Source organism: Monodelphis domestica, chromosome 3 (genome assembly GCF_027887165.1).
Source record: "Monodelphis domestica isolate mMonDom1 chromosome 3, mMonDom1.pri, whole genome shotgun sequence".
In the NCBI taxonomy this organism is placed as follows: Eukaryota; Metazoa; Chordata; class Mammalia; order Didelphimorphia; family Didelphidae; genus Monodelphis; species Monodelphis domestica.
This window is the reverse complement of record NC_077229.1, coordinates 85918255-85943064: the sequence shown is the minus strand read 5'-3', so window position 1 is coordinate 85943064 and position 24810 is coordinate 85918255. Positions and strand designations below refer to the sequence as shown.

At 35.7% G+C, this 24810-nt stretch overlaps 1 protein-coding gene and 1 long non-coding RNA gene across 7 annotated transcripts in view; one reads left to right on the top strand and one right to left on the bottom strand.

Annotated features, from left to right (window-relative positions):
• GATAD2A (GATA zinc finger domain containing 2A) overlaps window positions 1–24810 on the top strand; it is a 220143-nt gene that overhangs the window by 88054 nt on the left and 107279 nt on the right. The gene's annotated exons all lie outside the window — the stretch shown is intronic.
• Window positions 15915–22390, bottom strand: LOC103094320 (uncharacterized). 2 transcript variants are annotated; one of them, XR_465773.2, is made up of 3 exons: window positions 22070–22390; window positions 20182–20217; window positions 15915–16523 (listed from the first exon to the last, which is right to left on the bottom strand). It is a non-coding gene; the product is annotated as an uncharacterized LOC103094320 (long non-coding RNA). The 2 variants fall into 2 exon arrangements; XR_465774.2 differs by having other exon boundaries at window positions 22074–22390.

Sequence of the window (24810 nt, the reverse complement as noted above, 5' to 3'; positions counted from 1 at the left end):
TCCTTTAACTTCTGTTGTTTTATCATCACTTCTACCACCTTCATTTCTGCTACTTGCTCCCTCCTTCTAAAAGACATACATTACCTTTACTTTCCCTTTAATATGGGACTGTCTGCTGTTAACTGATTAAATGAAGCTAATGAGAACAGTTTCCTATTGCAGGCTAGAGGAATGGTTGTTTAGATCAGTAGTGACCAGCTTTTTTGAAGTGGCTTTTCCTTGTTTAACTGGGTAACTATATTCACCTTGCCATGTCCTTCTCTTTGTTGATGTTTTTTATTTTAAAATATTTTAGTATATTTTCCTCACTACCTTTCTCTTTTAATGAAAGTTTTTAAAATGTGGAAAAAGAGAATCAAAGAAATCAGTGGATGCAACAGTCTAACTCATTGATCCCTTGTCTCTCTGTTTAAGAAAAGAAATGCTTTTTTCCCAATTTTTCTCCAGCGCTAAATTTGATTACTATAATTATGCAATATTTTTTGTTTTTATTGCTTTTTACACTTACATTATAGCAGAAATGATTGATATTGTTTTCATGAGTCTGCTTAACTAATGGCATCAATTTATGTCTTCCTATGCTTCTTAGAATTCTTCATATTCATCATTTCCTATAGCACCATAATACTACATTGCAAGGGCTCACCATTTCTCTAGTTGATAGAATCCTCCTTGCAACTAGAATTAATGCTGGCAAATCTTTTCACATGACTTTAGTCTCCTGGCAGTTTAAGGGGGAGGGGGTGTGTGTGTTTCAGGATTTAAATAAAAGAAAGGAAAGATGACAGAGTAGACTCTTCCTTGCCTTACCCTGTATCCTTTCCTCTTTGTCCTCCCATGGTTTATATCTTTTCCACAGCTCCAAACTCATTATTCATAATACAGTTCTAACTTCTGTGCCACATTAATATTGTATACTATAGGTTGTGAACATAGGTAATGATATTTTAGCTTCAAATTCCATAGGTGAAGGGAGGAAAACCCAACTTTTCTAAATTTTATGGGACATTGGAGATGGAAAGACCCTAAAAAAAACTGAATCTGATAGCATTTTCTTTGTCTTTATTCTTGAACTCTACAGCATTTTAGTTTACCAATCAGTTAACATTCATTAGGTTTTTACTATGTGCCAGGCATTGTATTAACTGCTGGAGATACATAGAAAGGTACCATATTATGTACAGGGTAATAGACAAATCAAACAAATCCCTGCCCTCAAAGCACTCACATTCTAAGGTGAAAAACACAAAATGCAAATGGCTATGTTCATTTAAGATACATATAGGGAGATGGGGGAAATGCTATGAAAACAATTAAATGCAATGAGACATGATAAATTGGAGCTAATCAACAAAGGTGAAGGGACTAGTTTTAAGGGAGATCAGGAAAGGTATTTCTTCAAAGGTAAAATTTTACCTGGGACTTGAAGAAAGCCAGAAAAATCAGAAGATGGAAATGAGGAGTGAAAGAATTTTAGTCTGTGAAGTTTCTGGGATTGGGAGGTTGATACTCCTCAACCTGCCTGTGATGGTTACTTCTTATTCTCCTTTGCTGTTTAGTCATCCATTTCCTGTTTCCTTAGCAACTCTCTTCTTTACTTCACCTCCTCTTGTTTTTAGTTTCATTACTCCCTCCAAATATTTTTTGTTTTCTTATTTGTGGACATTTTGGTCATCGTTGTAAACTCCTTGAGAGTTGGGACTTGTTGGTTTTTGTCTACTCTCAATGCCCTATACTATACTTAAGTAAACTTTTAATAAATATTGAATTAAATTGAATACCAGTGCTAGGATTTTAGGACATAGTGTCAGAACTAGAAAAGGATCTTAAAACCTATGGTTTTACAGATATATACTTAGTCCTGGGCAGCTAAGTGGCTCAGTGAATAGAACACTGGGCTTGAAATCAGGAAGATTCATCTTTGTGCATTCAAATCCTACCTCAGCCACTTACTAGCTGTGTGACCCGGGGCAAGTCACTTAACCCTGTTTGCCTCAGTTCTTCATCTGTAATGAGCTGGAAAAGAAAATGGCAAACTACCTTAGTATCTTTACCAAGAAAACTCCAAGTGGGGTCAGAGTTGGACATGATAGAACAGAACCTAGTCCTATGTTTTACAGAAAAGGAAACTGAGTCTATTGAGTATTGTGTCCTATTGATATATATGACAGGAGTATGGCTTGACTAGAACCATCTACTTCAATGATAATGGCACAACACAAAATTCTCCTTTTCTTTTCTTTTCTTTTTTAATTTTATAGTATTTTATTTGATCATTTCCATGCATTTTTCATTAAAGACACAGATCATTTTCTTTTCCTCCCCCCCCACCCCCCCACCCCCCACCCCCCGTGGCCGACGTGTGATTCCACTGGTATCATATGTGTTCTTGACTTGAACCCATTGCCATGTTGTTAGTATTTGCATCAGAGTGTTCGCTCAGAGTCTCTCCTCTGTCATGTCCCCTCAGCCATTGTAGTCAGGCAGTTGCTTTTCCTCAGTGTTTCTACTCCCACAGTTTGTCCTCTGCTTATGGATAGTGTTTTTTTCTCCTTGATCCCTGCAGATTGTGCAGGGACATTACACTGCCACTAATGGAGAAGTCCATTACGTTCCATTATACCACAGTGTGTTTGTCTCTGTGTACAATGTTCTCCTGGTTCTGCTCCTCTCGCTCTGCATCACTTCCTGGAGGTCGTTCCAGTCCCCATGGAATTCCTCCACTTTATTATTCCTTTTTGCACAATAATATTCCATCACCAACATATACCACAATTTGTTCAGCCATTCCCCAATTGATGGGCATCCCCTCGTTTTCCAGTTTTGGGCCACCACAAAGAGCGCAGCTATGAATATTTTTGTACAAGTCTTTTTGTCCATTATCTCTTTGGGGTACAGACCCAGCAGTGCTATGGCTGGATCAAAGGGTAGACATTCTTTTATCGCCCTTTGTGCATAGTTCCAAATTGCCCTCCAGAATGGCTGGATCAGTTCACAACTCCACCAGCAATGAATTAATGTCCCTACTTTGCCACATCCCCTCCAGAAAATTCTCCTTTTCTTATCTCATTTCTTAAAATATTAATTTGGAATTTGGCAACAAATTGATGTCCCAGAAAACAATTTTTAAAGTTAGTATATTTTTAGAGGCCAAAGTTTAAGGAAAATTGGTATTATTCTGCTAACATGAGTAGTCACTTCTTTTTTTTTTAACTGAAGACAGATTTATTAGCAAGTCAAAAATAGCTTGTCACAGTGTATTAACCCATAGATTATTTTTTAAAATAATATTTTATTTGATCATTTCCAAGCATTATTCATTAGAGACAAGGATCATTTTCTTTTTCTCTCTCCCCCCCCTTCCCATAGCCGACGTGTGATTCCACTGGGTATCACATGTGTTCTTGATTCGAACCCATTTCCATTTTGTTAGTATTTGCATTAGAATGTTCATTTAGTGTCTCTCCTCAGTCATAACCCCTCCACCCCTGTAGTTTAGCAGTTGCTTTTCATCGGTGTTTTTACTCCTACAGTTTTTCCTCTGCTTCTGGATAGTATTCTTTCTCATAGATCCCCCCAGGTTGTTCAGGATCATTGCATTGCCACTAATGGAGAAGTCCATTACATTCGATTGTACCACAGTGTATCTATCAGTCTCTGTGTACAATGTTCTCTTGGTTCTAGTCACTTACTTCTGTAAAATCTTAAGTGGGTTTTGATATGAACGAAATGAAAAGCTGAACCTGAATAATGTAGGATTTTCTATTCTGGTACTTTGTTTTAGGGACCTAAGAAGAAAAGTTCTTTGAGGTGGTAAGAAGTCCTTTTGTCATTGCATCTAATTTTAGAGCCCCATCTAGGAGTAATTAACTCTTAAACTACCTTTCTTTAGCTGGGACCAAATGATGCTATTTCTTTCAAGGGGGTATCTTAGGAAATCTCTATTAGGATTTATTTGTAGGCACAAGACTTATGTTAAGGTTCTAGTTCTGCTACTTAATATTTGTGTAATTCATTTCACCTCTCTGGGTATCACTGCTTTCATCTGTGAATTAAAAGGGTGGTGTTATAGTATTCCTATAAGGTCTAAACATCTAGTTTCTTTAATTATGGAAAAATCCGGGAACAGGGAAGGGTAGAGGTTTGTGCTGTTGGTATTCATACTTTATATTAACTGATGGCCCAGGGAGTGAGTCATAACCTAAGAACAGATATCATTTCCTAGATAAAAAATTGATTGTTGTCACAAGACAAATATTGCCTTCTATCAGAGTTAAGGGAGTCAGAAGACAGACAGTTGGTAAATTAGACTAATTAATGAAAATGGTATTTTCTCACTCCAGATCTCTAGTGCAAAAAGGAACCTGTATTTTCCAACATTGTCAATGTAGTGTTTTTTCTTTGCTTTACTATGCTTGGTTTTTATATTGGTTCAAAAGAGGAATTCTTTTTTGGGAGTTGTGTGGGAGAGTTATAAAGATGCAAAAAAAACCCATCAAAAATATTTGAAAATAAAGATATAGAAGGAAATTCAGAAGGGGCAATTTTATTATGGTAACTTTAATATACATTTTAAAGACTACACATACATAAGGAAAGTTCACAGTTCCATATATTGACATCTTATTCATGTCAGGTTTGTACTACATGGCCTCTTAAATCCATTGCATCTCTGAGATTATGTAATTTTGCATTTTCCAAAAAGCACTGGATTTAGAATAAGGTATATAAACTTTAGGATTGATTATTAACTGTGACTTTGAACTAATCCTTGCAAATTAACTTGTTCATAAATTGATAAACTTAATATTTCAAGAACTATTTTTAGTTTAAATGATACAGTGTGAGTAAACTACCTGGTAATTCTGAAGGCCTGTCAAATGTGGGCTTATTAGCCTTGGTTGCATCTGTGTTAAATTTTTAGTTCTATTGAATTAGATTTCAAGGGCCATTTGGTCATTTCTTAAGATGTTGCATTAAAAAAAATTCTTGCTATCTTTACAGATTGAATTCTGTCATTCAAACTTTTAAGAGGTTATTTTCCAAAGTGAGAGTTCCAAGTCTTATTTTTAAAAAAATTATTGATGTATTATTTTTTATATCACTTATATTTCCTATTATATCTTTCCCTCTCCCCTCTCTGAGAGCCATCTCAACAACAAAAAATTAAAGGAAGGAAAACAAGTTAGCAGAATTAAAATACCATGAAATGATATCCACATTTCATACCTATAATTTCTATACCTATAATATATAAGGAAGATAGAGACACCTCATATCTCTTTTGGTGGATTAACATGGGTTATTACAGTTTTTCATGGAAGAAATTATTTGATAAGAGGATAAAAGGAAAAACTTGGAAAGTATTTAGATCACATCTTATACCAAAATCAAAGTAAACCTAAAATGAATTTGTTGACTTGTATTAAAAGGGCATATGATATATTATATGACCTTTCATACTTGTGTCCTGAGAGAAGATTTTTAAAGAGAAGGTAGTGGTGATCATAAAGATAAAGTAATTTTGATTGCATGAAACAAATTTTTTTGCACAAAACAAAATATTGTGCCAATAGTTTGGATAAAATGAGTGTACCAATTGGTGGAAAATAATTGACATTAAATACCTCTAAGGGTATGTACGATATTCAAGAAATACAGAAAATTAATACAAATATAAAAGATGAAGAGCCATTCTCCAGTGAATAAGTAGTCAAAGAATATAAACAAAGAGCCATCAAAAGTATTGGCAAACTGTAAAAACCTTAAGAAGACTATTCCAAATCAGTAGTAAAAAAGATGTAAATCAAAACCATTCTGAGGTTTTAATTAATATCCAGTAAATAGTTGATGTTTAAGGGATTTTAAAATGTAGGCACTCTAATTACAAACTGAATTGGTCCCAAAATAGCCATACCTTTTGAACCAGAAGTCTCAATACTATCAGGGCTATGTCCCCCAAAGAGGTCATAGTGTCCCATATATAATGCTGTTGGGTTTTTAAAAAACTAATTTTATTGATATCTCTTGTTAATATTATTTATATATATATATATATTTTATTTTTTAACCAATACCTTATGGGCAGCTTCATAGTGGATAGATCACCTGGCCTGGAGTCAGGAAGATCTGAGTTCAAATCCAGCTTCTGACACTTAATAGCTCTGTGATCTGTTCAAGACACTTAACCCCTATTTGCCACAGTTCTTCATCTGTAGAATGGGTACACACTGGAGAATGAAATGGCAAACCTGTCTAGTATTTTTGCCAAGAAAACCCCATGGAAAAAGTCCATGAGATCAGATAAAGTTGGACATGATCGAACAATAGCAATTTATGCTAGGGGCAGCTGGGTAGCTCAGTGGATTGAGAGCCAGGCCTAGAGACAGGAGGTCCTAGGTTCAAATCTGGCCTCAGACACTTCCCAGCTGTGTGACCCTGGACAAGTCACTTGACCCCCATTGCCTAGCCCATACCACTCTTCTGTCTTGGAGCCAATACACAGTATTGACTCCAAGATGGAAGGTAAGGGTTTTAAAAAAATAATAACAATTTATGCTAGATTCTAACTGTTCACTTTATGATGTTTTTTTGCAGACTGCTTTATTTTTTATTTATTTAGATGTTTCAAGAATAATTTACTTAAATTTTTAGTTTTGATAAGTCTATCTCTAGTTCCACTATAGCCTTATTCTGATTCTTTGTCTTTGCTGATTGTTAGAATATATACTCAAGCACTGTGGTGGTGAACTTGTTACACATACCAGAGAGAGCATGGTGGGGGGCATGGCATGGCATGAGGTCTCTAAAAGGTTTGCCATCACTGCTTTGGCAGGTTCTACAAATCTAGTGTAATGAGTATTTGTTAATTAAGTAAGCAATAAAAGATTATTGATAGGTTAGGTATAGGTGGATGGAGAGCTATATTTCAGTCAGAGTGGAATCTTAAAAAGATGATGGGAAGAGAACTGTCCCAAGAAGTCTTGGGAAAGACAGTTAAACCAATGATCACACTTTGGACTGTCCTGAATAAGGAAGTTTATTCGAGGAGCTTGCTCTGTGAGTTGGAGAAAATCTGGTGAAATTATTTTTTGCAGACAAGAGTGGCTGTAGTTCCTCTGTTTCACCAGTAGGTGGCAGGAGAGAGCAGCAGCTGAGTGTTGGTGTCTGAAAATTCTGAGACTGAGTTACATCTGAGCAGAAAGAAGAAATCGTTTTATCTATTACTGTTTATAAAATTCTATTTTAGTGTTAGGATAGAAAGATAGATAATTGTGGAATTAGACAGTGTAGAATAAGGAGGAGGAAGCAGCCTTTTGTGAGGCAGATTTTTGGGGAATATAGATTAGATTTTATTAGAGAATATTTTTACCATAATGATCTTTTTGCTTCCTTTTCCTTTCCCTTTCTTACCATTTTAAAAGTTATAATAAATAGAGTTTTATATAAATAATTTGAGCAGGATTTTTCTTCACCTGCTTAGAAGAACCATTTTTTTTCTCAGCTGTCAACCCAGGATCATATCAATTTAAGAGCCTGTCCATATTATTAACAACTATTGGTAAATACAAATACCAGTAAATAATAAGGATCAATATACATACCTTATTACATTAGAAAGACTTCAGAAACAGGCTTGATGATCAGCTTGTGAGCCTGTCCTCCAAGGAGGAGACTAGCTGAGTTGGAGGGGGAAGGGAATGATGAATTTTTTGGCAATAAAAATTCTACTAAGTGTTAAGGAATTCAGATTTTTGTGGAAAGAATAGCTATTTTAAATGAAATTATAGTGGGCTTTGGAGCATGAATTCTCTCTTTGCTTAAATCAATCAACTAACAATTATTAAACAACTGTTGGATGTTAGCTAGGCAATGTGCAATATACACTTGTCCTCTACAGAGACAGAAATAAAGCCATTTCTTTCCCCATGGAGCCTTAATTCTTTCTACTGGGGGACAATGGGTTACATGTATAAATATATATATATAATACATACAAAATAAATACATGAGAATTTGGGGGCTGGGCACTAGTAGTTGGGTAGATCAGGAAAGACTTCATGTAGATCTAGAAATTTTTAAAAGTGGGTATTAGAAGATTAAGATATAAAAGGAAATTTCTTTTTTGCACAGATATTAAAAGATTAGTTGGTCTATCTGCCACTGGTATCTCCCTGCTCCAATTCATTCTATACTCTGCTGCCAGATAATTTTCCTTTAATGCCATTAAGGAAAAAAAAAAGTCAGTCTCCTGTTCAAGAATCTTCATGCCTTACCTTTGGAATAAAGTAAAAGCTATTTGGCCTAATATTCAAGTTATCTTGAGATTCATTCCCTATACACATTTTCTCTAGCAAGATTTATCTTGTTCTTTCTGCTGCATCATGAAGTTTCTCACTTCTGCATCTTTGCATATACTATGTCTCACATCTGGAATGCTCTTAACTTTCAGTAGTTTCTCTCTGCCTCTGTATCTTCCCACCTCCTTTCCCCCCACCCTTCTTCCCCCTCTCCCTTCCTCTTTTCCCCCTCCTTCCCCCTATATATCTAAATAAAACCATAGTCCAAGGCCCAGGGGGATCTCATTTTCTCAATGAAGCCTCACCTAAGTATTCTTAGCCCAGATGAGTTTTTTTCCCGTAGCTGACCTCATTGAGCATATTATATATATATATATAGATATATAGATATAGATATATAGATATAGATATAGATATATAGATATATAGATATCTCACTTGTTTCCCACTTAGTATCTACCAACTCTGATACTTCTTTTATTATTGTTTTTTTTATTGTTTAGATATTTGTTCTCATCGCAGGTTTCTCTGAAACTGTCCCGTTTATCATGTATTCTTTCACATATTTAACACAACTTTAGTCATTCTCCAATTAATGAGCAGCCCTTCAATTTATAATTCTTTAGCACCATATTTTTGTATTTATGGGTCCTTTCCCTCCTCTAATCTCTTTGGTTTATAGACCTACTAGGGGTATCCCAGGATCAAAGAATATGCATAGTTTAGTAGCTTTGGGGGCATAGTTCCAAATTGCTTTCCAGAATGTCTGGGCCAGGTCAAAGTTCCACCAATAATGTATTAATGTATTTGTTTTCCCTTAATTCCTTCAACATTTGTCATTTTTCTTCCTCTTTTTTGTGTGGTGGTCAATTTAACCTATCTTATAGGTGTGAGATAGTATCTTGGAGTTGGCTTTAATTTTAATTTCTGCAATAGTGATTTAGAATATTTTTCTTATGATCTGATATGAAAATGATCTTTTCATATCCTTTAACACATTTATCAGTTGAAGAATGACTCTTAATCTTATGAATTTGAATCAGTTCCCAATATATATTAGAAATGAGACTTTCATCAGAAAAACTTGCTACAAAGATTCCCCAACACACACTTATTTCTTACTTTACAATTCTAGCTGTGTATATTTTGTTTTATAATAACAGAAAACTGCAAAGGAAGTATATATGCCCATCATTATTTGGAAGTAATGACTTAAACTATAGTGATACAGAAATGAAATACAGTACTGTGCTGAAGGCAAATATAATGATTTCACAAAAACATGGGAAGCATATCTATTGAATTGATGCACATTTTATAGTAAACATTGAAGGAAACTATATACTGTAACTATAATAGAAATTAAAAATTAAACTAAATTGTTTGTATTTGTAATGAACAAATTTGGCCCAGAAAGCCTAGATGTATAATATTATATATTGCCAGATTTATATGAAATATTGATAAATTTTGCTGTTTTTCCTCTTTTTAAAAAAATCAGTTAATATTTATTAAGTGATGTTTAAAAAAATAAAAAAATATTTCAGAAGAAAATTACTTCTCCCTCCATATAGTCTTCCTTATAGACTCCATATAGTCCTACCTTATAACAAACAACAATGGTTAAATAAATCAACACTTGGATCATGTTTTTTGTTTTTTTAAACCCTTACCTTCCATATACTTACATATACATATACATATATCCACATTACTTCCATATACAATAGACAACACTGTGTATTGGCTCCAAGGCAGAAGAGTGGTAAGGACTAGGCAATGGGGGTCAAGTGACTTGCCCAGGGTCACACAGCTGGGAAGTGGCTGAGGCCAGATTTGAACCCAGGACCTCCCATCTCTAGGTCTGGCTCTCAATCCACGGAGCTATCCAGATGTTCCCTTGGATCAGGTTTGACCATATGTCTCTTTACATTTGTATGCACCACTCCTCTATTGGGGTGAGGAATATATTTGACCTTCATCTTTCTTAGGAATGGCTTGGTTCCCTGATCAGAATTATGAGATCTTTTAATGTTGTTTTCCTTTACATTGCTGAGTTGATTATGTAAATCTTTTCCTTAGTTTTATTTAGGTTTCCTGTATCAATTCTCGTCAGTCAACCACCATATATCCAGTGCCTGATATATGGTAGGCACTTTTAGGCAGGCCTTCATTGACTTCTCTCAAACTCATTGTAGGGAAAGAATTCAAGAAACTGTGAAACAGCCATCAGTTTTAATATTGAAGCATTTAAAGGTGATAGCAGAGAAAGAAATGGTGATGGTGAAGTTAGTCACATTCCAAGATAAGCAAATAAGAGTATGTGTTAGACAGGGAGAGGAGAAGAATGTTTCAGAGAGTGGCCAGAACATTAGTGGATGATGGGACAAAGATTGTGAGAAGGGAAAATGTTCAGAAGGCATGAACTGTAATGAAGAGTAGTTGGGTAATTTCAAGTGGCAGAAATTTTTTTTTTTTGCCGAGGGACCATCCTACATCGGAAAGAAGCAAGGATATTTGAAGATTAGTGATTAGTTCAGTTATTTAAAATGATTGAGACAAAGTAAATCATTTTAATCTGAAGTGCAGTCCTCCTCTTCTTAAAGCTTTACATCTATACTATCATTAAGAATGAGATCTTGACACATTCACTTGTTCATTATGTGTTGACAGATTGCTTGCTTTTGTATTATTTGTACAGAGACTTTCACATTAGTTTTATTTGGGTGCTTTAGTTTTGTATGAGTAGGCTCTTAGAAAATAACCAATAAGGAAGTGTTTTTTGCATGATAATACATGTATGGTCCAGATCAAATTGTTTACCATTTCCCAAGTGGGGAGAGGGACAGGAGGGAAGGATACATTTTGGCTCATCATTTTGGAAAATGTTTGTTGAAAATTATTATTATATATAATTGGGAAAAGATGTGTAAATAAAATGTGTAAAAAAATGTGTAAATAAAAAGAATAAAACTTTTTTTTTTTTTAAAGAATTGAGCAGGATACCTTAGTTGAAAGCCTGGGTAACTGGGAGGATGATGGTGTTCTTAATAGTAATAGGGAGGAAGGAGAAGCATGAGCAGCTAGGTAGCGCAGTGTAAAGAGTGCCAGTCCTGAAGGTGGGAGGACCTGGGTTCAAATGTGGCTTCAGATACTTGTTCTGTGACCTTGGGCAAATCACTTAACCTCGGTTGCTTAGTTCTTGCCACTCTTCTCCCACATAATTGATGCTAAGATAAAAGATAAGGGTTATTTATTTGTTTTGGGGGAAGTTAGAAAAAAAGGGACGTTTTAGTAGGAAAGATTTAGTTTTGCACATTGAGTTTAAGATATTGAAAAGATGTTTAGTTTGAGATGTTCAGCAACAAACAGTTGGAGATTTAAGATTGAAGCCTGGAGATAAATAACATTTGAATACCTGGGAATTAATGAGAAGTCCAAGTCAAGTAGTGTAGAGGAAGAAGAGGAGGCCTCATTTTGGGGACCATTTATAGTTGGCATACATGAGCCTGGATACACGTAGTAAAGGAGACAAAAGGAATGGTTAGACAGGAGTAGGAGAATCACCGAACAGTGCCTAGAAAACCTGGAGAAAAAAGTCTGAAGGAGAAAAAGATGTTTGACAGTGTCAGAGGCTACAGAGAGGTCAAAAAGGATGAGGATGGAGAAAAAGCCAATAGCAATGACAAATAATAGATCATTAATAACTGTGGAGCAAGCAGTTTTGATTGAGTGATTGAGACTGGAAGCTAGATGCAGGGATTTAAGAATAGTAAGAGGAAAGGAAGCGGAGGCACTAGTTGTAGATAGCCATCTCAACACATATGGCCATAGCATCTGAGGAAGTAACAGGGAATAAAAATGTGTGTGTGTGTGTGTGTGTGTGTGTGTGTGTGTGTGTGTGTGTGTGTGTGTGTGTGTGTGTGAGACACAGGGGGTAAGGGGACGAGGATGACAGGTGTGATTTGAACAGGCTGCAAAAGCCTAACTTAACAAATTCCATTGGCTTTCTTACGCCTCTAGTATCAAATTCAAACAATTCTGCTTAACTTTTACAGCCTAATCAACATATCTTTGTAGCGTTGTCCTACCACCAACCATTTCCTCCTGCCTCATTCCTTCTCTCCCACTCCACTGCTGCACAGCCAGACTGGCCTCCCTTTCTTTCTTCCTTTCTTCCTTCCTTCCTTTCTTCCTTCCTTCCTTCCTTCCTTCCTTCCTTCCTTCCTTCCTTCCTTCCTTCCTTCCTTCCTTCCTTCCTTCCTTCCTTCCTTCCTTCCTTCCTTCCTTCCTTCCTTCCTTCCTTCCTTCCTTCCTTCCTTCCTTCCTTCCTTTCTTTATGCATTCATTCATTTATTTATTTATTTTTAAGTTTTAAATTTTTTTTTTTACCAATTACATGTAATAATTTTCACACAAGTTTTCATGTTATATATGTGCTCAAACTTACCTCCCTTCAGCTCCATTCCCTTCCCCCTTCCCAAGTGCTGGCAATCAATTTGATCTTTTCCATTGTTTTTGATGGCTAATCCCCCATGCTTAGAATAATCTTTCTCTTTTCAAAACTCCCCCTCTTCCTTAGAATCCCTTTCTTCCTTCCAGACACAACTCAAGCATAACCTGTAGGAAGCATTTTCTAATCCCACTAGGTACACAAGTTCCCTCCCTCCTTGACTATATTCAACTAACTTGGAGGTATTTGTACTATATGGCAAACATATTTTAGATACTCATTAACTACTTGTTAATGAATTGGTTAAACTAGAAGAGAGCTTAGGGGTCATTTGGTCTAATCCCTTCATTTTATGGAGGAGGAAACTAAGACCAAAATTTAAATGTATATTTTAATACGAGGAGCACCATATTAGAAGACCTTGGTCTCCTTCTCAACCCTGATATTGACTCTGTATGTGAACTGTTGTGAATTATTTCAAACTCTTGTCCCCAGTTTTCTTTTGTAAAGTTTCATTGATGTTTCTTTGTTAACATTAACATCAACAATTCATTAGTTATCTACTGTGGTTGCTAGCTAGGTGGCACAGTGGATAGAGTGCTATAGTGGGAGTCAAGAAGACCTAAGTTTCCTCATTTGTAAAATGGGGGTAATAATGGTACCTAGCTCTCTGGACTGTTGTGAGGATAAAATGAGATACTTGTAAAGCACTCTCCAAAACTTAAAGCATATAAATGCTTCCTGTTATTGTTAATTATTATTGTGTACAGGGCCTGGGCATAAAAAGCAAAACATTCCCTGTCCTGCAGAGTGTTTCCCCAATATACATACCTTACTGCTCCCTTGTTAACAGCAAAATAGATGAGAACAACTGGCAAAGAGACCCATTTGTGAGTGTATGCAACAGTGGATAGGTGCCCCTATCCAGTGAAGGGAAATATGGCTTATCATCTGTTTTCCAGGGGTTGGGGTTAAGGTTGGTTTAGCCTTAGCTATCCTTTAAAGATGATAACTAATTTCTTTCCAGTTACAATTCCTGTGATAAAGTGAATTGCCCAAGATTACTCAGCTAGAAAATAGGAGAATTTAAATTCAAAAGTAGTTGTTTGATACCAAATCCTTTGCTGTTTTCACTGTATCACTCTGCCTGTCAAGGGTTACTGAAAAGTCTGGTGTCTTTAATATAAAATGACCAGATTATATTCTTCAACATCTTACTTGCTATCAAGGAAGCCCTACTTAGGGAGAATGAAAGGTAATTTGTTTCCATTGAAATTTAATGTAGAAATTGTAGGTGAACTAATTAAAGTACATAATCCCCTTTTAAGCACTTGTATTAGTGTTCAGAAGTATATAAGTATTAAGGAGTCTAATCAAGAATGTGATTTCTTCTTTGTAAACTGATCAAACAAATAAATATTGATTCCCCAGCATTTTGGCAAATCCATTTCTGACCAAGGAAATACAGAACAGGAAGTGTTAAAGGCTGCCATTTTGTTACTCAATACCTTTAATGGACATATCATTGAATGGCATCAAAATGGCAGCCCTTAACCCTTTATATACCACTTTACTTTTTTAAAAACAGCTTAGAAGAGGAATGTTCATACCTGGACAACAGATTGTCAGTATACTAGTTAACACATTTTACTGAAGCAGCTCAATGTCTATTAGCCATTCTTCCATTTCACTTTTACTGAGGAAAAAAAAGTTAAGCCAGTTTTTGTTTTTTTTTTTTTTGATAAAATTATCTTCTTTTCTGTGGCAATAGGACATCTTTTTGGAGGTGAGAAAAGGAAAATTACCTTTAAATGGGAAGACTGTAGTGCATATATTTAGATGTATTTTTAGAGCTTCCCAGGATATACAACTATAATATTAAATTTTAATATTAAGGATTAGAAGAGGATTAGAATGTGACATTCTAAAATTTCCCAGATAACCTCTTTGGAAAGATTCAGTTCTTAGTCCCTGAATATGCTTTGTGTTTTCCAAATTTCTTTTTAGGAAACAAAACAAAAACCAAATGCAAAAATAAATATGTGGTGAGTTTGGGTGCTGAAAATATTAGCCAGGAATGACAGTATTCTGTTACTTTTAGACTAATATAACTAGATTCCAGTAATTACAAGCAAAGTCGTCACTGCAAAGAAACCTATTTGAATATTGCATTCTTACTGGCACTTGCAGAATGGTATTTTTTTTCCTTTTTAAAGTATATAACCTTTCAGGAGAGATCATGTTGAGAGAAAATTAAACCGATAGTTCATAGTTCTGTCATATTTTCTCCAATTTGGCAGTTAAAGGTTTAAACATTTTTTTCCCTTAATACGTTTTCTTGCCTTCAGAGGGTTAATGTAGTTGTCTTTTTATTGTCACACATGCTAGGCTGAATGACTTGGGCCTTTTTGGGCATAGGGCCTATTTTGGCATACCAGTTAGAGAAATTGGGGCTCATCTTGTCACACTGGTCTCAGTTTCCTCATTAGTTAAATGGGGATTACAATATTTAGAGAAAGAAAGGTAGAAGTTTAGAGATCATACTCTTATACCTTTATTTTTGCATAATAGGAAACTGAACCTCCAAGAGGTTGTGATTTACCCAAGGTCATAGTCCATTGACAAGCACTTACTAAGAACCTCTTATACACCAGGCATAGTGCTTTGTTCATAGTGCTGGGGATATAGCCACAACAATGAAACATTTTCAAGGAACTTGGTTAAATATAAAACTAGTTAGGGAGGGCAGGCACTAATAAGGAGAGGAATCTGGAAATACTATTGAACGAAGAAGCTGTGGGTTGAGGATTCTGTGATAGGAAGCTGAAGAAGGAAGCACATCCCTAGCCCCTGCATTTGCCCTGGGACAGCAGAGAAATGTTCTGGATGCAAATCAGCAGGTAGGCAATGGGGAATATTATATACATTACAATAGGGGATGACTCTGTGGTTCAGTGGATAGAGAGCCAGGCCCAGAGATGGGAGGCTCTGTGTTCAAATATGGCTTCAGACGCTTCTTAAGTATTGGCTTCAGATACTTCTTAACTGTAAGGCTCTGGGCAAGTCACTTACCTTACATTGCCTAGGCCTTACCACTCTTCTGCCTTAGAACTGGTACACAGTATTAATTCTAAAATGGAAGGTAAAGTTTCTTTAAAAGGTAAATTAGAGCCACTTGGAAGTTTATTGAACAAGAAATGACTTGGTCATATTTGTGCTTTAGGAATATCACTGACTGCCATGTGGAAGTTGGACTGAAAAAACTTACCTCATAGGATTATTAGGAGAATCCTTTGATATAATTGATAAAAGCAGTTTTAAAGTGCAAAGGACACTTCAAATAGTAGTGGTTAATAATCATGCTAGTTGTAGAAAATGACTCATGAAAAAATACTATTCTCATCTAACAGATATACATATTCACATAGTAACTTGATTTTACTTTTTAAAGCTAACTATTGAAAATATGAGTCTTCTGTAGATTATAGTGTTCTTTTGCAAAGTTTGGTTAATGCAGTCCAAAGAAAAGCATTATGGTTTGAGGAAAACTCTTTGGTGAGTTAAGAAGATGTCTACTCCAGGCATGTTAAAACTTCCCTGGGTGGAAGGAGGAGAGGGGATGAGAACAGTTTGTTCCAACAGCCATGAAGGTGGTGGACACAGGAGCTGTGAAATGCTTGGAGCTTGGTCAGACATCAGAGGAGCCAAAGGCATCCCCCTGCCATCACCAGTCATCTTGACTTTTGTCTTACCACCAAACTTGGATGACTCTGGAAGAGAAAGAGAGGCTAATGACTTTGTGCAACTCTGCCTCACATAAATCCAATATATGCTTAAATCAAAAGACAATACCCAGTGATGTCATTTTGGTCCTCTTAGAGTACAAAGGAAAACAACCATCTCCAATTATATGTTCTTATATAGCTCTAAATTGGTTTGTGCATAGCTCAAAAAAACCATATCATCTTCCCTTGAATTCTTTAAAAAAATTAAAGACAATGTTTATTTCTGAAGTCCCTTTCCTCTAGTTTCTTCAAGAAGAAATCCTTTTTTTGCATAATCTTCCATTCTTTCACCATCTTAATCATCCTTTTCTGACCTCAGCATTCAAATTCATTCATTTATCAAATCATTAAGTGAATACTGTATGAACTGCTATGGAAGGTTGCTGTGCGAGATTAAAAGATAAGACATGGTTTCTGTTTAGAAAAGACATGTAAACATATACAGGACGTCCCAGAAGTCTCAATTAAATTTTAAGAAAGTTTAAAATTGTACTGAGAGTTTGGAGGCACCTTGTATATCCTCAACTGTAATATAAAGGCTTTAGAAGAATTGAAAAGGGATCAGATGATACAAGGTTAACTTTGACTTTAAGGGAAACCAAATAAGGTTTTTTTTTTTGTTTGTTTTTGTATGCCTTTCTGAGGAAGTTGGCATTTCAGCTGGACTTTGAGGGTGTGTAGAATATCAGATAGAAATGCCAGAAGGATAAGGGTAGGACATAACTTAAACATCTTTCTTTGCCAAGAAAATTCCAAACGGAGTCATGAAGGGTAGGACATGACTTAAACAATTGAACAATACCTGATGGGATAAAGAAGATGAATTGATATCATAACCAGGAAAGTTTTTTTTTAATCACAAAATCCCAACATTTCAAAGTTATGAGGGATTTTAGAGGCCAGAAAAAGGATCTTTTCTATAATATACTTGACAAGTAGTTATCCAGTCTTTGCTTTAAGACCTCCATTGAGATGGAATTACCTGAGGAGGTGTTATTGCTAGCTCTAATTGTTCAGTCCGCCCCCCCCCCCCCCCCATTCTAAGCTTCAGCCTCTTTGCAATTTCTTCCTTTGCTTCTAATTTCAATTTCTGAGGCCAGAATAATCCTAATTGACCCAGTTTGTGCATGATAGCCTTTCCAGTACCCTAAATGAACATCATTGTTTCAACCCTTCAGTCTTCTCTTCTGGAGGCTAAATATCCTTCTTGCCTTCAATTGTTACTTTGATGAGCTTTAAGGTTTTTTCACTACTACACTTGCTATCAACTTATAAACAAATGTCTTTGTGCTAAAATGTGTCCTACAGAAATGAATATTCCAGATGTGATCTGAGATAGGCAAACTACAATGGGATTATCCTCTCAAGTCTTGGGCTTCTCCCTATTTTGCACTAGAGAAGTTGATTTTTTTGGAATTAATTAACCAAACATTTAGTAATTCTTGCTATGTGCCAATCACCTCACTAGGCAAGGGATATTTAAAAAAACCCAACAGATTACATTCTATGGTAGAAATGATATGCATGTATAAGAAAATAAAAAACCACTCCTAAATATAATTGAGAGGGACATGTACTAACAGCCTCTTAATATTCTATCTCCAGATGAGGAGGTTAGACATCTCAAACTAACCTCCTCTCTTCACCTTTTCTTTTACTGTACAAGACAGCATTATCCTAGTCCTTCAAGTTCAGAACCTGAATTCTTCACTGTATTTCTCTCTATCTTCCTCCCCTATCCAGTTGTTAATGCCTATCTTTTACCTTTGCAATATCTCTCACATATTCCCCATTTTCTCTTCTGACACTGCCCCCACTCAAGTACATGCCTTTATTACCTCCAACCTGTATTATTGTAAGCACTTACTGGTAGATTTGCCGGCCTCAAGTCTCTCCCCACTCCAGTTCATCCTCCAATCACTATTATGATTTTCTTAAAGTGTAAGGACAATAAAGCCTCCAGCATCAAATACAAAGTGCTCTGTGGGGCATTAAAAACCCTTTATAACTTAGTCCCCTTCTACTTTTCCAGTCTTTTACCTCCTCAGACTTTTGGTTTTGGCCATTTTCTTTGTTCCCCATTCTTAGAATGTTCTTCCTCCTTATCTCTGCTTCCTGGCTTCTTTTAAGTCTCAACTAAAATCCCATCTTCTATAGAATACCTTTCCCCCCTCTAGTGCCTTCCTTCTGTTAAAATTATTTCCTACTCATCCTTTATGTAGCTCATTTTCTGTATATTTGTTTGCATGTTGTTTTCCCTTATATTGTAAACTCTTTGAGGGCAAGGACTTTTTTGCCTCTTGTATCGCTGACATTTATCACAATGCCAGTACATTTTAGGCTCTTTATAAATGTTGATCATTCATTCAGAGGTTCTACATAAAATTTCTTTTTTACTAGATGTCGTCTGGTATTTTAGATATCCCCCTCAGATTTGTGTTGCTAACTAAATTTGATCAGCATGCAATATAAGAAACCCTTATCCAATGTATAATTCAGATTGAATTGCCAGCTCTGGGAAGAGGGAGAGAGACAAATTGGATCATATAATTTTGGAAAACATGTGAAAATTTGTTATTATATGTAATTGATTAAAAAATTAAGTTAAATGTGCCTTTGAAACAAAGAAACCTTTATCTAAGCCATTAATAAAAACCTGTTAGGGATGTAACAATAAAAGACAAACTTTAAAAATAATGAGCAATGAATTGATTATTGATTTATAAACTGATTTTAGATACTTTGCTTGCTGTGCTTCCAAAATATCTTCAGTTTATATAAGTGAAGTGAAGCTCATAAGTGAAATTCTTCAGGGCCAGGTGCAAGAATGCTAAAAAGACTCTTGTTATAAAAAATAAAATATTTATTGAAATATATAAGGATAAAAAAGGATTTCTAACTCTAAGGGAGTCTAACTCTACCCCAAAACTCCTTGGTTCCACAAGGAACCATTTCTCCTGTTTCCACAGGCTACAATCTGACTAACCCAAAATTTTTACTATTCTAAATAAACTAACACTATTATCCTTATAATTCTTAACTTGTCTCCAAGTTATAAAAATAACAAAGGCTAGCTAGTTGAGCCTCAGCAAGAACCAAGTTAGGACTCTGAGCCTTAGCAGCCTCAGAGTCCAAACCAAAGAACCAGGTCTTTCTTTGGTCTTCTCAGAGTTAAAACAATCTATAAAAACAGCAGTAGATAGTCACTAGTGTTTTCTAAGTTGGGAAAGGAAAACACTTAGCTCCTTCAGGTCTTTCCCTCCTTTCCTTCTACCTCACAGAGTGAGGGGGAGAGAGAGAAAAAGATGTTACCTCCTCCAAGCCCTCAGAGAGAGTCTAACTCTGCCAACTGCCAGAGATCAATTGCCACACACAAAGAGCAACTGTCACAGAAAAACCTTTAGACTTGAAACTGACACTATCTCAGCTTTGTTTGAAACTCCCAATTCTTTCTCAAGCCAGCTTCTCTACTTCTTATCTCTAAACTAATATAATAAGACTTAATTTCCAATATCATCCTTATAGAGGATAGGAACACATAGATCTTTAAAGCATTTCACTGTAAACCTACTGAGTTGACATTGAACTAATGACTATTTTTTTACTTTGGCTCTGGCCATTCAAATAGTATTTATCCACTTACTTGTACAGTTGTCTGGCCCACATTGCTCCATCTTACCTAGAAGAATAACATGAGAGACTGATGTTATAAAAGCATCTGAAAATCAACACCCATTTATTAAGTAGTGTCTACTCTTTGCTAGATATTGGGCTAACCATTGGGAATGCAATGTCAAAAATGAAATAGCCCTTGCTTTCAAGAAGCTCTCATTTTAAAGAAAATGTATACATGATTATACTCATGAATCTGTGATCTCATTGTTTATAGGAGAAATTTTATTTGAGACCTGATTTTCTTTAAGAAAAAAACAACTGGTTACTGAGGTGAAAAAGGAAAAGAAAATTGGACATGCTCCATGATTTTGAAAACATAGATTTCAGTAGGTTCAGAGGAGACATACAGAAGCATTAGAAGATTCAGAATGCATTAGAATAAGTCAGCCTAGGAGAGATGTGAGATACTTGAGAATAAGGTTCTGAAGCTACAAAGGGAAACATTTCCATTGAGGGAGGAAGGGTAGCATTTGTCTGAAGAGACTGATGTGAATACACAGGCTAATTACCAACCAATTTAGATTAAAAAAATGTATAAAAATGAATTTAAAGAGGGTGGCATAGTTTTATTTTTTCAAAATATTGTAATAATATCAGGGATGCTAAAGATCAGATTGAGCTCAGTGAGATAAGAGAAGCCAAGAACGACCCAAAAAAAGGTTGTGAGTTAAAAAGAAAAATTTTTTAAAGGTTACATTAGGAGAAAAGAGAGGACTAAAGAAATGACAGGATCTTTCCTTGGAGTAGATGGGATAATGCAACAGAAGTGAAGGTAGAACTGATCAATTTTTATTTTGTTTCTATTTTCTCTACAAAGGAGAATGACCTTTGCACTGGAAATAAAAAAAAAATTTTTTTAACTGCCTTATAGGGGGAGTTAGTTGATAACCAAAAAAAGAAAATACATAGCTGACCTTGATGACTTCAAGTTCATCCAACCCAAATAAACTTACATCTTCCGTTTCCCAAAGAATTGGCAAATATGTTTGCAGAACTCCTGTCAGTGATTCTTAAAAAGTAATGGAAAATGGGAAAGATATTGCAAAATTGGAGAAGGGAGAATGTTCTAGTTTTCAAAAAGGTAAGAGAACAGATTCTGAAACTATATAGGCCAGTGAATTTGACTTCAGTACATGTGAAAATTCTTGAAAGGATCATTAAAGAAGTAGCTGGCAAATATCTGGCATATAGGAATCACTAATAATAGCATGGCTTCAAGAACAAGTTATTTCAGACTTCTTGTTTGACAGAATTAAACTAGTAAATGAGCGCAATGGTATGGATATGGTTTACTCAAATTTTAGCAAAACTTTTGACAAAGTATCTTATAGGGTTGGGAGGAGGTGGGACGAGAGTGCAGCTAGGTGGCTCAGTGGTTTGAGAGCCAGGCCAAGAGAGTTCAAATGTGACCTCAGACACTTCTAGCTGTGTGACTCTGGGCAAGTCACTTAACCCCTATGGTCCAGCCCTTACTACTCTTCTGCTTTAGAATCCATACACAGTATTAATTCTAAGATGGAATGTAAGTTTTTTTTTGTTTTTTTTTTTAAGTATCTTATACTACTATTCATGTGGATAAGATAGAGAAATGGATCAGATGATAATAACTGACTAGTCAGACTCCATATTATGATTTTTAGGAGAGGGGGAAAGGAAGGTTATACAGAGGGAGAAGGCACATATAAATAAAATTGAATTTATTAACAGGTAAAGGAAAGATTTTGGGAATGGAATAAGGGGAAAAGGTTAGCATCCGACTCTTATCCCTCTATATTTAATTAATTAAGCTTACTCTGGCTACCCATCTAACTAAAGACTATCAAGACTAAATCCCACATAAAACCCCAAATTCTCACACACAAAGTCAGTGGTTGATCAGATTACAGGAATCCCAAGTATGGTGTTCACAGATGGTCTCAGCAAAGTAGAGGTCTGCTCTCCAGTAATTGTCCACCAGAAGACTGGGGATTTCCTCTAACCATAGCCAGTAGATCCTCAAAGGCCCGTTGCTTGATGGATGGATTTCCAGGATGTGTCATCTTCATCCTTCACCTTTCAGCTCCAGAGTGCCAGTTGGCAAAACTGTTCCTTGGAACTCTTGATTCAGCCAGCTCAGGCAAGATTCTATGTCTCAAGACCTGTCAATCATTCTCTCCGTTGCTACAGTATTAATTGGTTTTTTTTTGTTTGTTTGTTTTTAAACCCATACTTTCTGTCATAGAGTCTATACTAAGCATCAGTTCCAAGGCAGAAGAGTGGTAAGGGCTGGGCAACTGGGCATTAAGTGATTTGCTCAGGGTTACATAGCAGGACAGTATTTTAGTTCAGATTTGAACCCAGGAATCCCCCACCTTCCCACCCCCTTCTGGGTCTGATTCTCTGTCCACTGAGCCACTTTGATACCCCCAAAATAACCTGTTAATGGTTCGGTGTGAACAAGGGCGGTGGTCTCCAGTGTATTACCCCAGGGATCTGTATTTGACTCTGCTGGGTTTCCTTTCAGAATTTTATGCTTCAAATCCTTTTGGCTGACTTTCCTTAAAGAAATTCTGGGGATTCCATCTGTCTTTCCACCTATCCTTTTGAAAATCTTCCCACTGACAAATAAAAGAGTACATGTCAAACTATTCCTGCTTTTCTTGTTTATCATAAAATCTGAGGTGGAATGCTTACTGCTTCCCAATATTAATTTCTTTTGTACTCTAGAAGCCAGTTGCTCCTAGTTAAAATTAGATTAAGGATACATTTTTTCATTTTTTTTCTACTGGTGATTCTTCTGCATTTTGAAGGATAAATTATTATTAAGGTAACTCAAAAGAGCACTAGCTGCTTTAAAAGTATACTACAGAAAATGTTGAGGCAATTGAAGTCATCATTGCTACAATTGCATGCAAATTACTTAGGACAAAGCAAAATTACATATTTGATGTATCCTCTAAAAACACTATTATCTTTCTACCTTGTACCATGGTATAACTAGACATCCTTTCACTCTCCTCCCAGATTTTCTCTTTATCTTGCTTTATCTTCTCCTGAGTCTTGCCCCTTTAGTCAGATTCTCCCAGTTTATAATTTAATATGTTTTCGTACATTGCTTCCTTTTCCACTTACCTACAAACGTCCATTAGGAATGAGGAATATATACTTTTTGAGGAAATTTATTTTTCCACTAAAAAAACCCAAATCCTTTTCTTTCATCTTCGAGTCAATAATCTGTATTGGTTCCAAGGCAGAAGAGTGATGAGGGCTAGGCAAATAGGTGTTAAGTGACTTGTTAAGTGACTTGCTTAGAGTCACACAGCTAGGAAGTGTCTGATGTCAGATTTCAACCCAGGATCTCTCATCTCTAGGCCTGGTTTTCAGTCCACTGAGACACTACTTAGCTGTTCCCTTTTCCATTTTTTAATAAATTTTGTTGTCTTCATAACTAGTGTGATGTGGTGGAAAGAGAGCAAGTAACTTAATCTCACTGAGCCTATTTTCTCATCTATAAAATTGAGAATACTACATGCACTATGTACATTGTAGCATTTTGTGAAGAAAGTTCATGATAAGATGTAAGATACTTTCTAAATGTCAGTTATTGTTATTATTACTTATGTTGAATTTAAATCTGTTTTATAGTTTGATCCATTGCTCTTAATTTTGTCCTGAACTATAGGACAATGCTACTACACAGAATTGGACTAATGCCCCTTTTCTATGATGACCCTTCATATATTTGAATAAAAATGATCATGTCCTTCAGTCCCAAGGCCCACATTACCAAATCTTTCAGAGTTCTTGTCTGTTAACTATTATTCTTTTCTGTAATAGGATTGGGAAATGTTGCCAACAGTAAGGTTTAACAAATGTGCTAATTATGGCTTTTTTAAATGTTATAATGGAGTTCAAGCAGTCTATGAAAAATGAAAAGATTAGATTAGATGATCTCTTCTAACTGACATTCTCATAGTCCAAAATTTTCTTCTAGGGAGCCCATGTCAAAAGAGAAACGAAACAACTTGGTCTCTGTCACATGAAGTAAAGAAGCAGAAATAGACCCAAGGAATTCTATATAGATCCTGCTGCCTTTCTTGCATATTGCTGTATGTAGAAGGAACATAAGAAACAAAAAGTTAGTTTGATTTTAGTACTGCAGAAAACATTTTCAAAACTAATTTATCAATTGGTTTGGAATATTCATTTGGATGACCAAATTGTAGTGCTTCTTGATTTACCATTTTTTTTTCAGCCTTTAGCTGTCAACCTTTTCCAGTATCATCCCCATATGTTTATATATTACAATATCTTTTTCCATTCTCTTTCAGTTACTATCTCTCTTAAGTATCATTTCAGAGGAAAACACAGAGGTATATACTTTTCCATTTTCTGCCTGTTTTATTCACTCATGTTCATCTTTATTCCTTCTTTTCTTTCAGTTTTACTTTATATTAATTAATCACTTTCATGCTATGCATATAGTCATTCAACAGTACTCGAGTACCTGCTAACAGAGTCATGAGATCTGAACAATCTTCACCCCTTTTTCCATCATCTAGGCTGCTTTCTGTATTTCTCTGTCCAGCTCTGTGTTGGATAGATTTCCTGTCCCGTT